We start from the raw sequence: 12,598 nt of genomic DNA, 5'->3' as shown, positions 1-12,598 counted from the left end.
GGCAATAAAGTGCCACTGATGCTGTAATTCGATTATAGAAAGTTAGTGTTTGACTAACTTTTTAAATGGTTAATGTGATTTTCTTCTGAAAGCTTTTGGAGTCTCAGCACATTTCATCATATTCCATGCGTGTCTCCTCTTTCTCATTAGTGGTTTTATTATTAATTTTAACAGGCGATTAGGAGGACTTGTTTTGTTTCAGTTTTTCCCCAAAGACTGAAAAATAATAGGTTTCGGGTACTGCCAAATTTCAAAGACCACCTAGACGAGGCATGTAAGAGCTGAAAGCTGCTTTTATAAAGCTTAACCTATCACCTGACTCAAGCTGTAAAAAGACTGGGTATGAAGAGGAAGAGAGATTTCTTCGGATCAAGATGTGGTGCACTGTGCCTCCTCCGACACCTGTCATGAGGGAGGAGGAGGGGAGGCTTTCCCACAACCGTAACCCAAGCGGGAGAGGAGCCTCAGTAGAGCCACATGGAGAGCCTGGCACAAGCACGCAGGGTGGCCTGAGATGCGCTACCTCGTCAGCCTGACGGGCAGAGCGGAGAAAGGGCTGCCTTAGGCGAACACTGCCCTCCGCCAAGGGATGGCTGGACACAGCTGCGCATCTCTTTCCTTGGGTCAGTGGAGCAGCCCAGAGAGGAGAGGCAGACAAAATCACTTATAAAAGGGGCTGTTTCCCCAAAGCTTCTGCTGGGGGGCAAGCCTACCTCGCCACAGCAGAACGAAACTGGACCCGAGCCTTAGTCAAAGGGACTGAGCATTAGAAGTTGGTAATAACCACCAGGCAAGTCAAGATCCACCTCACTGAAGTTCAGTCGGAGGTACCCAGAGGGATTCTTTAAAAGCTCATGAAAGCTCCCTCATCCCCCAGAAAATGAATCAGCTGTGGAAATCCACCACACTCAGAGAACACTCACAGCATATCAGCTTAGAGTTGGACCATCAAGAGCTTCCATGTGCCTCATCTCCCCTTCCTGGGTGTATCAGATTAGCTTTCTACAGTGGTGGTCCAGGTAGAGATCAAGCAGAAGAGCAAGATGGGAACAGAGAGCAGAAGTGCATTAACCATGCCTTTTTATTTCTGCATTCCTCACACTTTGATATCTGGGACCTTGCTGACCCTAGAGACACTGCCCTTCCCAAGGCTAGATAATTCCCAGAGACTTGCCTGGGAATGTACCTTTCATCTGCAAACCAGCCAATCCAAAGCCTATACCCTGCCATTATCCCCCTGCCCTAACCATCCAGGATCAAGTACCAGAAAATTAGAGACAGCCCTTTTATACCCCAGAGCCTGCGGCACCTATTCAAGCCAATCCTAAACCCATTTACCTGCCTTGCCCATTCCCATGGAAACCACAATAGGGACACTTGACCAATTTTCCCCTTACTCCCTCTACCTGAACCAACCCCGTGTTGCCCCATGGGGCTCTTTCTGCCATGCCACACCTCTTACTTCTAGGAAACTGTGAGTAAACACTTCTCCCTTTGTGACAGTCATTTCTCCATCTGCATGTCCTACCATACCTGAGTAAAACAAAATTCCGGCACTCTATAAACAGGAACCCACCCCATTATAGGCTTCCCTGCATGAAACGGGCCTCAGGGAAGGAGAACCCTCTCTTTTGAATGAGGCTTGACACTTGGTTATTTCACTAGATTGGACATTTAATTACAGACATGAGACTTCTTATAACTAATGGTGACAAAAGATGCTTTTTCTCAAGGGCTAAGATGGCCTGGAAAAGCTATAGGATCCACCTGAGAGTCTGCCAGCTTCTGGGAAGAAACTGCATTTGCTACAAAACATGTCTTAAGAGAACCTTTAGTCTGTAGTATACGATTTTAGCCAGAGTTTCCTGAGCTACTGTATTTGGAAAACAGTGTGCCCGATCTGTTGCAGCACCCTTAGGCCACCATGTCATCCCTGCCCAGCTCAGCCAGTGCATCTATGTACACTCTTTGTTAGCAGAACCAGTTCAGAACCATTCGTCATGATCCCTGCCTTTCCTCCTGCCCTACTCTACTTTTAACCCATCACCAACTTTCCCTCCAGCTTCCAACTTGTCTCCTTGCCTTGATCCTCACATCCACATACCTCTCCTCCTTACTGTGCTCTTAATGCTCTAGTTGCATTCTCCACTTGAGTCTCCAACTCACTCCTCCTGGGTCAAATTCACAGCCACCCCAGTAAGCCTCAGTTTCTCTCATGGCCAAGATTCTACCATCACTTGGGCAAGACTAACCCAATCACAGTCATACGCCACTTAATGACAGGGGTATGTTCTGAGAAATCATTGTTAGGTGATTTTGTAATTGTGCGAACATCACAGAGCGCACGTACATAAACCTAGATGGTTTATAGCCTACTACACACCCGGGCTACACGGCATGGCCTGTTGCACCACATGTCATTGTACTGAATACTGTAGGCAACTGTAACATAATGGGAAGTTTTTATGAATCTAAACATATCTAAACATAGAAAAGGTACAGTAAAAATACAGTATAAAAGTTAAATGGCACATCGTATATATGGGGGATATGCTATGAACAGAACTTGCAGGTTTGGCAGTCGCTCTGGGCGAGTCACTGAGCGAGTGGTGAATGAATACGAAGGCCTAGGACATTAGTGTGCTCTACCGTAGACTTCATAAACACTTAGGCTACACCAAACTGATAAAACAACACTAGATTAAATCCAGCACAAGAGAAAATCATGCAATCAAGAGACACAGTAAATAGGAGATGTATGAGGCTGCTGCTGGCATAACAGCATACTGTTTTACAAAAAACTCTTTTTGTATAAGTAGAAAGAATACACTCTAAAATAACAATAGAAAGTACAGTATAGTAAATACATATCGGTAGTATAGTCATTTATTGTCATTATGAAGTATTATGTACTATATATAATTGTATTGCTATACTCTTGTATGATATGGGGCAGTGTGTTGCACTCGGATATTATGATGGCTATGATGTCACAAGGCAATAGGAATTTTTCAGCTCCATTAGGACCCTATGGGACCACTGTCATAAGTGATCCATCACTGACGGAAACATCATTACCCAGCAATGACCGTACAGCGTTCAAGTTCACTGGCTGACCCGTATGCTTTACAAAGAGCAGGAAGCACCTTCTCCTCTCTCTCCATACACAGCAAGTCTGCATAAAATCTCAGGGGGTTCATAAACCTTCTTAGGTCCACCAGTGGATGAACCACCTAGAATCCCATAGATCCCCTTAGGGTTTCTCTAACTTGGTTGGGATTCCCTTCTGAAAATTTCATTCCCTCCTTTTCAAAGACAAAGAGAGAGCTTTCAGAAAAGAGACTGAGAAGGCGCCTTTCCTTCCCTCATCCCAGGGAAGTGAAATTCCCAGGAAGGGGGGGGGGAATCGCATCTCACGACTAGAAGACTTCTTCCTGAGAAACTTGTCTTTTCAGTTTATACACAAAAGGACATCCCTGGACAGTCCTCCCCTCCCCCAACACTTGTTCCTGAAATCTCACTCCTGTGTTTATAACCTGCTCATTTACCTAATGAGATTATGCAATTAGTCTGAAATGTAGCCTATGTTCACAGTTTCTAACACTCTGATACTTAATCATTGTTATTAATGAAATTAATTATAATACTCTGCTTAGGAACATATAGCATAACACAAATGGCATGCTTTCTAGTAGTTGTCTAAGTATCTATAAAGTATGCATTTTGTGTAGTTATCATTTGTCTTTAAAGGGAATTTTGACATTTCCGGCGGTTAGGAACTGCCCTGCATGGTAGCTGGTTACCTGATCTATCTGCTTAACAAGTTTCTCTTTGACATTTAATAAACTGCAATGGCAATGATTTCACAAGTAGGTGTTTCCCCACTTGCTTGATGAGGGCAAAGGACCATATAAAGGCCAGCTTAGTGGGTCAGGTTACAAAAATAAAGGCAATTTCTATGGGTAAGTAGAAAGTAAAAAGTTGTCTTTCTACCTCTTTTTTTCTTTTTAAGTTTAAATGTCCAGCTTTTCTTTGACACTACATGAAATATTATTCTAATATTGTTATTGTTCACAGGTTTCCTTTATAATGTATTTGTCATCAACTCAATGTTTTGGTTATAGTTTTGTCTCTTTAACACTGAAGATATTATTAAATAAAGGGAAAAAACAACATTTTTAAAAAATTGGAACTACACCGCCTTAAATCAGGATAGACTTGAGTTTTCTAATAAAATCATCCCTCGGTTATATTTATGAAAATTCTACATAGTCAGTCAGTATTTCAGAATATATTGAAAGAAAAGCATGATTCACAGGTCATCATCCTACCTAGATCCTCAAATGCCAAGCCTCTGGACATTTAATTTTATGCTGGAGTAGATTTAGATAGTAAAACAAGAATATTTTTCTTAGCCTTGCAAAATGCCCTGAATGGTTTGTCCCACCACATGAGAATTCTTATTTTTACACGGTCATGGTTATAGAAAAGTTAGCATTTTTTAGGACCCAAACACTTCTCCCTAAAATAATATTCTTGTAGAGTTTTTCTTCACATGAAAGCTTCCATGCTACCAGTGACTTACCAGGCTTGCGTCTGGTCAAGTTCTTGGAGAGGTTCCTCTCTGCTTTGAGGTTGTGTCTGAAACTTGGAACGTGAAATGCATCCGGTTACGCTGCCTGGTGTCACTGACTGCTTAGCCCATGGGACTCGACCACGGAGCAAAAATCCCAATCTCTTCCTTCTGTAAAATCTTCCAACTATTTTCTTCCTCCTTCCCCTTCTCTTCTACACTTCAGAGAAACCACACAGTCTTGGTTGACTTGTCAAGGCAAAGGTGTAAAATGTAGATGTATCAAGCAAATTAGGAGTCATCTATTTGATGTACAAGTTTCTTCAAATAGTTGTAGCTAACCTCATGAGCTCTCTGCTTGTATTTGTGAAAAGAGGAGGGCTTTTCCAACGCTGGAATGATCTGAGTGCAGCAGGGGACACCTCTCCTAGCAGAGAGTGAAAGGGGAGTGATTCTAAAACAAGCCGGCAGTAATCGGACCCTTTGGCTCTGATCGTTAATCCCAAGCATGCCACAGGAAGCGCACTGGTTAGCTGAAGTTAGAGAAACAGTGGCCTCTTATGGAGTCCCAGATGTCACACTGATTACACACGGTGCGGTAGCTTGAAGTCTATTCAGACTCTCATTCAAGTAAAAATACAGGATGAAAGGGCTACAATAGAAAAGCCATTTTAGGCCTAATTGCTTCATTTTTATAAATGACATCAAAAAGCTCCCATTCGGTTATATCCCCTCTCCCTTCTTCCCAGCGGTGTTTACCTACTTCCTCCAGACATTTCAAAGATACAAACATACTCTAGTGAGGTTCAACTTTTAAAATATTAGCATCAACCTGTGAATTTTGAGTTTCCTAATGTCTCTGGCATTCTCCATGGTGATATCATAAGCAAACAATCTTATAGTGTTTACTTTGACATCCTAAGATATTGAAAAATATCTTATAACGGGGGAAAAAATCTTCTATTTCTATATGGAGCGCTTTTGCCCACTTGGCATATACAGTAGGGGCAAGAATCATAGGGGATGGTGAGAGACAGTAAGAAATTCATAATTTTCTTTTCTGCCATTTTTACCAATGTAAGCACATCCAAGAAAATTGGCACATGTGGGTCTATCCAAAGTCTAATAACAAGCTGATCCAGAGAGGCTGCACCCTGTCCCTTTTCAGATTTGGTATTTACTGGGGTTTGGGGAACTTTGTATTTAGAGAACTCCGAGCCCCTGCCAGGCAGTCCCTGGTGTTTCACCTGTGATGTGGTGGAGTAACCAGAACAGATAGTGATGTTGTAAACATGAGCAAGGCCAGTGAATTCACCCTGGGGGAAGAAAAAATAAATATTTGAAGAGAGTTCCCTGAACTTTGAGTAGCATGTATTTAGTGGAAAACAACACAGGTAAAAGTAAAATAAATTCAGAGGTAAACCAACAGGAGGGCTCCATTTGTCAGAAACTTGTCTGTCTGTTCAAGATGATTCCCATGGTTTTCAACTTAAGTAATAGCACAAGTTCACGTGAAATGACAACTTGGAGTCAGACCATTTTACCACTCCATATTGCCTCAAATAAGCAGCCCTGTCATGTCATATTCTTTGTTTACTAAGGAATTACCATGGATCAATATCAAGCTTCCAAGATTCTACTGGTTTTCTATTATTTTCTTCAGGGGCACGCTCTGGTCTTATTTCCTAGAAATATTTTATCTAGTTATATGTAAATTCCTGAAAAATTCTCAACACATAAATGTTTCATAATGTCACTGGATGCGCAGTTTTCATTATTGTTGCACATTCATTGAAAACATTTTGCAGTCCTAGTGGCAAACCAAGGGGAATTGTGACAAAGGTCTCCTTGAGGTCAGTAAACCTAATGAAATACATGGGACAATGAAGAATTGTTTGCAATTGTGACACAACTGCATTCTTATCTACTTCCCGAGTTGCTTTTGTATTTATCTGAGCTGTAAACGGCTTCCAAAGGTCAGAGCACCTGACAGAGAGGTACCCGATTTCCTTTCAGCCGAGGCATGGGCCTCTGCTCCAGTGGATCTTTGCAGTGGTGGATCTTCCTTAGCTCTGTTCCTTTCTCCGATGCGCATCGCCTCTCCCTCTCTCCCGTGTCTCAGGAACTGTTCCACTCCACTGGGATTTCCCACGTCAGACAGATAGGGATGCCATCTCTCTACCTATTATATACTATTTTATTTAATTTATTTTTTAAAATATATCTTTATTGATTTCAGAGAGAGGAAAGGAGAGGGAGAAAGAGATAGAAACATCAGTGATGAGAGAGAACCATTGATCAGCTGCCTCCTGCACGCCCTCCACCAGGATCCAGCTGCAACCCGGGCATGCGCCCTGACCAGGAATCGAACCCTGATCACTTGGATCCTAGGTCGACGCTCAACCGCTGAGCCACGCCCGGCTGGGCTATACTATTTTATTTTGAAACAGTTATAAGGGACATAACACATCTAAAGATTTCAAACAGCAGTTGATTCCATTTCTTTTTTTCTCCTAAATATTTTTTTTCTCATTATAAAAGTAATAAAGGTTCATTGTAAAAAATTTGGAAATTCCAGAAAAGTACAAAATACAAAAGTGATCATGTAAACCAGTCACATATGACTAGCCAGAGATAATCACTCTTCACGTTTTCTTGCGGTCCCTTTCTCAACTCATATACCTATTTTATTGTTATTGTTTTTTATTTTTGTTAATCTTCACCCAACGATATTTTTTTCCATTGATTTTCAGAGAGAGAAGAAGGGAAGAAGAGAGGAGGGGAAGAGAGAGACACAGAGAGAGAGAAACATTGACGTGAGAGACACATCAATTGGTTGCCTCCCACAGGAGCCCCGACAGGGCAGGGCCGGAGCCTGCAACCCAGGTACGTGCCCTTGACCAGGAATCAACCCGAGACGCTTCAGTGCGCAGGCCAACGCTCTAACCATTGAGCAACACCGGCCAGGGACATGTACTTCTTTTAAATATTCAGATAGCACTGTGTCCTGTTCTTTCCACCTGCCTTTATATTTTGAACATCTCTGTCCCAGTGTTCTGCAAATGTGATTTTAATTTCTACATAATTTTCATAACGCATTTACTTCTTCCTCCCGTGGTAGAGCATTTAGATATCTACCAGTTTTTCATTTTTTAAAATAACGTTCCTTAGAGTATCTCTCCAGGCATTTTCACATTGCCTCTCCTCAGTAAAACAACAGACGTCCATAACAAGTGTCAGTCACCTGTGGGGTGAGGGCTCCCATCACAAGTATCTTCACACAAGGGACCCGGAGAGATCTGACCGCTGGCCTGAGGCCACATAACTTCTCACAGTCGTGTGCTGGGTGCATCATGACACTGTGGCCAGCGACGGACCTGCGCACTAAGGAGGTCCCACATGATCATAATGTAGCTGAAAAACCCCAATCGGCTGTCCTAGGGTCATGCCGTAACTTGAAACTTCCCAGCACACGGCGTGACCCGCGCGTGGGTGCTGCTGCTGGTGCGAACGAGCCCACTGCGCTGCCAGGCACGCGAACGCACAGCACGCGCCGCGGTAGGCCACGCCGCCTAGGGCTGGACGAGTGTGCCCCGCCCTGTGTCCCCGTGCCGGCGACTCAGCTGACGGCAAGTCTTCCAGAATGTATCCCCTCATTACGCAGGGCATGACTGTATTTGAAATTCAGAATTCTTTCTCTTTTTTTTTTCCACTTTCTCCATCTCTCATGCTTAATCAAACCCTAAGAATACCCATCTGAATTGCCTTTTTTGTAAAACTCGTTTATTTCTGTTTTATACAATTGCCACCCCGTGCCAGGCCCTTGCTGGTAGCCACACCCTGAAGCCACCCAGATGGCCTTCCTGCCTCTGGGGCCTCCTTGTTCGATTCCTTCCTGCGCACCACTATCCTTCCTTTATGCCACCGTCCTGTTTAAAAACTTCACTGACTTCTTAGTGAAGCCCTAGATGAAATGTAAACACTTCTGCCTGGCTCCCAAAGCCCCATCTTCCCCATCCAGTCCTACCTCACCTCCTCCCCTCTGCCTGCTCACTACCCCATTCCTGCTCCCTGCCATCTTTTTATAGTATTTGCCATTGAAGATACTCTTCTGTTTTACCGCATCTCTTCAAATTTTACTCAGTCCTCTAAGGCCCAGTTCAAGTCTCATTTACTCCGTGAAACAGAGTAAGCTTCCCGTTGCATTTGAAGTTGGCCAACTTGTGTTCAACTCTCAGCTTTTCTGCATTTGCTGGGGGAGTTGAGGAGAAATAATTAACTCCTCTGAGCCTATTTCTGCATATGCAAATATAAATGATTATACTAATGCTTGCCCTATATCAACCTCCTGAGATTCTACACAGGATTAAATGTATGTTACAATGTTTTGGTAAGCTGCTAAGTGCTAGACAAATGAGAGAAAATATTTCCTACACTTTGAACCAGTTCAGTATCCCCGTCTGTCCTATCTTACTCTCTCATTGTTTTATGTATGTTAGTCATTTTTCCTCAGCTTGCCTGTAAAGTCTCTGAATACAATACAATATCTTATGTTACTTCTGTAATCCTCAGAGTCTAACACTGCACATTGTCTTAATGACTGCTAGTCTAATCTAGATGGGTTCTAGCTGGTGAGGTCTGGATTTAGGTCACACCGGAATTTAGATATCAATGGAAGAAACACAGCCTTCTGTGTGTCTTCTGGAGCAGAAAGGTCTTAGACTTTGGGGAGTCCTAGAAATCTGGGATCAAGGTTAGCATACACCTTTGTGAAGTCTATGAAATGTACCCTCAATTTGGATCTTGCCTCTCAGATATAGTCACTGAATTTTCACAGCAACACAAATTAGGTACACTTACTGAAATCAGAGAACAGAAGCAAGATGTCCTGTAGACATCCAGGAATAATACCCGGACCTTGCATATCTCTATCAGAAAGGTCAGGCTAGCTAATCGTGATATGTTGTTAAAGATGATCTGCAGATCTCTTCAGATAAGTTACTCACATAATGTGAAATTAACTTCTCAGTTTTGTTTATCTAGTTACTAGAGACCTAAAGAACATTTCCCCCTAATAAGTATACCCCTAAAAAATCCAGTTCTAAGGTTAAGGTTAGGGTTAGTGATAAAAAAAATAGGGTTAAAGCTAGAGTTAGGGTTAGTGCTACTCTTACATTTAGAGTTTGGGTTACAATTAGGTTTGTTGAATGTTAGGGTTAAGCTTCTGCTTAAAATGAGGTATAGATTTGGGTGGGTAGATGTAGATTATGCTAGAATTTGTGTTACACTTAGGTTTAGGGTTAGGTTAGATTTCTAGACACAAAGGACAATTTTACAAAAAGTTGTAAATATTTCGAAAAATTATTCTTGAAAATTCCACCTTGTATAGTAAAAGACAACAGGCTTTCACATTTTTACCAACTTCCCAGGGACCAGTAAAGCACTGTTGGGAAAGAACCTTCATTTTACAGCATTCCCAGGTTACATGCAACTATACAGTTTTCTAGTTTATCAGAGTGTCTTTTAAATCTCTAATTCTGAAAAGGCAAATAACACTTTCAATGTTGATGTTAATACCCTAAAGTTTAATGTGTAGATTCTTTTTAGTTTGTATATCTTCCCTTTCCTGATATGCCCAAACCTCAACATAGAAGCTGACACCATTAAAGAAAAAGACCATGATCTGGGATCCACTTACATTTTACCTGAAGGTGATATTTTAAAATAAACACTACAGACTTTGGAGTACTAGTCATTTGTCAAGCACCGTAAACAGAAAACACAACCTGTTTTAATAGAATCATACTTCCAAATTGTTAGGTATCGCTCACATCTATATTCCCAGCCCAAACCTCTTTCTCAAACTACAAACCTGGATTTCCAATGAACAAATAATGTCCCCACACAGCACTTGAACTTCAACATGCCCAGCAGTGAACCCAAGGTCTCCAGAGGCCCCACCCAACCTGCATCTTCCTCTTTTCTTCTGTCTAATGTGGATACCGTCGTCAGGTGCTCCAAAACAAAAACCTCCGCTCGACTATTCTTCCTCACCTCCCACTGTCCTATCCTGTTGTAAAAGTTTCATCAAATCTCCTCCATAAACCCCGCTCTGTCTTCAATTGGGCCCTTATCACCTCTTGCCTAAAACATTGCAACAGCCTCTTAAATAACCTTCAAATAATTTTCCCACTTTCAAGCCCTTCCTCATCCAATCTGCCCCCTACATTGTCACCAAGTTGTGACATCTTTGCCATGTCATCCACCCACTGAAAATCTTTCCTAAATTCCTTTCTAGAGCCTCTTCTGGGAAAACTTTCTCACTCCTCTGTTCCCCTAGAGTTTTCCAGTGTCTCCTTGGCTTGCACATCCCACCATCCCTTGCACATCTATGGTTGCACTTACCACACTTATTACACTTGTCTCCCTGGAGCAGATGGCAAACTTCTGGACGTTGAGACTGTCCCAGTCATCCCCGCACCACTGGTGCATGGAACGGTGCCTGGCACATAGTGAGTGGCCACAGTACTTTGCTGGGGGGTGGGGTGGGGAAGCTTATGTACAGGACTAAGTGACTTTCACAGATCCTCTTTATATATTAGTACATCCAGTCCCAAAATAAAACTTATGCTGTGTAAGGTTTCTTTAAAAAGCACACCCTGCTTCTTAGCAGGAAGTCTCAGATTAATAAACAGCTGACAGAACAAACTAAATAGCATCCAGTGAATCACCAGTTGACTGTTCGTTGCTGCTAACTAGAAGCAGGGAGAGTAAAGATGGAGACAAAACATCATTCTTTGCTGATGGAAGATTTTGCAAGATGCTCGAAAGCTCTGGGTATGAGGGTGTTGCATATTTTCCTACACTATGGTGAAATTTCAGGCACAGAAAAAGGCCACGACAAAAATGAATTTGGGAGGCTATATGAATATAGAAACTGGGTTAATACTAAATTTGTGGCCACAGAATATCCACCACAGCCTACTTTGTCCAGTTATATAACACAGAGCTTTGCACATGGTATATACTCAGTTTTTAGTTGCTATTTACGAGAATATGATGAAAATATAGACAATATATGGGGTTTTTTGGTAACCATTGGCTATCTGTACTGGTTACAGGCTGCCTGTACCAGATGCCAGCACTTGAAGTTTTTGCTCTCAGGAAAAATGCTAAACCCCAGCACATTGAATGGTTAGGTCCTGTTGAGAACCCCCAATGACGCTTTCACTTGGAAAGGTGCACGTGGTCAGAGGAAGCAGAAGGAGATGAGTGATAGGGACAATAGATCATGGCCAGGCCATACATGGAAACAGAACTCTGACCCACAATCTCTGCAGCAACCAGTCCCAAATAGCCAAAATTTGATCAATAAAGGCAAGCTTCCTTAATGTTTTCCCTGCCACCCACCGTGCTTCCAGCTCAGGACCAACCAGAACTAGCCAAATAGACTTTCCAAATCAATCACATAGGATACTCGCCCCCAGTTACCCCAGGTCAACAGCCTCCAGACCGGGCCTACCTGATGTGCTGTTCCTGCTGGGAGACTCCACTGTCCAAGCCACCACCATCCTGGAGCTGGAGCCGGCTTGTCATCCTAGAGGTGGCCACCCATCTGTTGGTGACAGCTTCACAAACTAGAGCAAGAGGAGTGGCTCTGTGGCCTGGAGAAGCTCACCCATGAGGTCTCCAGCTGGAGGAGGTCCCAGAGGTGGACCTCACACTGGGCGACATGGTGAGATCCCCTAGGGCCATATGCTGCGGTGGAGGAGCTGTGGATCCGCTGGCACCACCTGAAAGTGGATGATGGAGCCCTCACCGGGCAGTCTGAGATGGCTGAGATGGCGAAGAAGGTGCTGACCAGGAACCCTGTCTGCTTTCTGGATCCTAGGTGACCAAGGACCACATTGGCCTTAACTGGCATGGGGGCCTCATTGTGTCTTTGCTGACTTCTGAAACAAAGAGCAAGGACAGTGTAAAGAAAACAGATTCTCATAGGACCTGAGAAGACAAAACAGCCCCAGA

This window comes from Miniopterus natalensis, chromosome 2 (assembly GCF_054644295.1).
Source record: "Miniopterus natalensis isolate mMinNat1 chromosome 2, mMinNat1.hap1, whole genome shotgun sequence".
Taxonomy (NCBI): domain Eukaryota; kingdom Metazoa; phylum Chordata; class Mammalia; order Chiroptera; family Miniopteridae; genus Miniopterus; species Miniopterus natalensis.
This window is presented reverse-complemented; position numbering follows the sequence as displayed.